The sequence below is a fragment of the Spermophilus citellus genome (assembly GCF_964194105.1).
Source record: "Spermophilus citellus genome assembly, chromosome: 11".
In the NCBI taxonomy this organism is placed as follows: Eukaryota; Metazoa; Chordata; class Mammalia; order Rodentia; family Sciuridae; genus Spermophilus; species Spermophilus citellus.
In genome coordinates this window covers 124,772,573-124,774,799 of record NC_138192.1, presented here as the reverse complement: position 1 = coordinate 124,774,799, position 2,227 = coordinate 124,772,573, and the positions used below count along the sequence as shown (strand labels likewise).

General features: G+C 41.4%; 1 long non-coding RNA gene across 1 annotated transcript in view; it reads right to left on the bottom strand.

The window, feature by feature from the left end:
* LOC308631038 overlaps positions 1-1,801 on the bottom strand; it is a 3,814-nt gene extending 2,013 nt beyond the window's left edge. The window contains exons 1-2 of the long non-coding RNA XR_014018102.1: positions 1,553-1,801; positions 1,384-1,459 (exon numbers count right to left, since the gene is read on the bottom strand). This is a non-coding gene — a long non-coding RNA (uncharacterized lncRNA). The remainder of the gene's footprint in view (positions 1-1,383; positions 1,460-1,552) is intronic.
* Positions 1,802-2,227: the final 426 nt, after the last annotated feature.

Genomic DNA, 2,227 nt, shown 5'->3' with positions numbered 1-2,227 from the left:
CTCAAAGAACTCAAAAGTGAAAGTTTTAGGAACTGATCACAATTCTTGATTCCAAAACCACAGAGGAAAAAGTATTGAACAAAACATTTATATGATCTGAAAAGTTAGCATAAATCAACTTGTAAAAACACTTAGCAACACACCATGGTCATCCCACCATGCTTCTATAGCACAGGGGCAAGGAATGAGGGGGAAACTTTCCTTGGAAAATAGGTCCCAGGAGGCAGATCCTGCTGTGGCTGAAGTCAGAGAGAACTAGTCCACCTCTTACTGACCTCTGTGGACGTACTCAGCATTAGTAGGCTCTCAGTGGAGACCTGGAGAGATCATTCTTATGAATAACTCAAAAGGATCAGGTCGGGTAGTAAAAATATTCTTGAACTTCCTGAGCCAATACAGGCACTGCATCTTACTATGTGTCAATGCAGGGCTTTTGGTAGACAAGTAGACACATCTTTAAAATCCAGCAAAATGGCTGAATTCTGGCAATTGAGAGCAGAATAATGTAACTTTTAAAGGAATGCTTGGAATCTCTGGACTCTGAAATTTCATTGTCTAGAGCTGTGAGGTCCGCTATGGTAACATTAGCCACACAGGACTATGTAAATTAAAGTTATTAAAAATTAAAATAAAACCGAAACCCTTGTTTCTTCAGTCACAGTGGTCACATGTCAAGAGCTTAGGGCTCCATTACTGCAGAAGGTTCTATGAGACATCTCTGTGGCCATTCCATCCTCTTAACCTCTGGGTTCTTACCTGTCTGGTTGTTAAAATGGAGGGTGACAGGGAGATGAAGAACTGACAGTGGAGCTTTGTCCACATTGGGAAAACCTTTTTTTCAGTGTCTCTTGGGTCTCTTATCTTACAGTCTTCTAGTCCTACTATGACTAGGTGGATATAGGTCTATTTTAGCTCCTAACTTCAAATCCTTCTGTTTTGAGAGTTATTTTATATCAAAGGTCAGTGTGGGTCTGTCTTTATTTTCTCAAAGACAAAACAGAAACAAACACCCTCCCCAAACCAGAAAACAATTTCATTACGCCCTATGACTCCTAAAAGTGATTTTGTTCTCCATGATTTGGATTGATCTGGCCCAAATCAACCTTTCCAGCTTTTCTTAGATTTCCTTAAGGATTCTGTGCTCTGGCCGCACTCATTTGCTAAGTCTTGGCCACCTATCCACGCATTTTTAGCCTATTGCTCAGGCTGTTCGTTGGAGCTCCTTGGAAGGTGGCCATGCACCTTGTTTCAGTTTACATGCTAGAACCCTCGTGAAAACATCTACCACCCCATGAACCCAAAACAGACCCCTACTTTGTGTAAGTACTCATTGCATTTAACTTGCACCTGTATTATGGCATTTTTTTCCAATTCAGTTTTTACCTGTTGAACTTGGTTGGTGCTGGGTTATATGCTTTTGATGTAAGAGATCCAATAGCTCTGTATCCTCCATAGCTTTCTACATATAAAATGAAATATAGAGATAGTTACATTTAATTTGGAGCAAGGAGTAGAAAAACTGGCCCACTGCAGTCAGGAAGGGTTTGCTTACAGAAGTCTCACCAGGGGTTGCATGTAAAGGATGCAGTCTGGAGGGAAAACTGAAGTTAAGATGAGAAATCTTGCCTTGGCTGTGCTGAAGAGCATAACAGAATGGTGAGGTGGCACTTGAGGCTGCCAGTCTTTCATAGGTCACGGAACACCACAAGGCATTCCTCCTGCTAGAGGTCAACCTCGGGCAGCATGAGTCACTCTTTCCCTGTGCTCCTAGGGCTGTGTTCTGAGCCCTTGGCTGTGTGCTTCTTGGTATCAGCACTACCTCTTGCTCTGCCCCCTGCTCACCGTATGCACTGACCCAGCCGTCCTAGAGACCAGTTTTATACATTCTATAAAGACATTCTCAGTTGATTCTGGCGCAAATTCATTCTAGTGTGAGCTAAGAAATGGGTGAAAGGTCACTACCGGTAGAATGTAAAACACGTAAATTGCTGAGTACAAACTGGAATGCAGAACATGCTGCCCGAGTAATTTTATTTATTTTTAAAGAGCACAGGGTCTTTGAGTCATCTCCACCATTTAACCCATTGATATCTTGGCATGCCAGGAATTTTGAAAGCTGTTTGATCAATCATCACTTCTTTCCATGAAAGAGCCTGTTTTTTTTTACTAGAGATAAAACTCTCCTCATCTTCAAAAGGAAGTTTTAAAACATTAAAAAAAAAAAGAA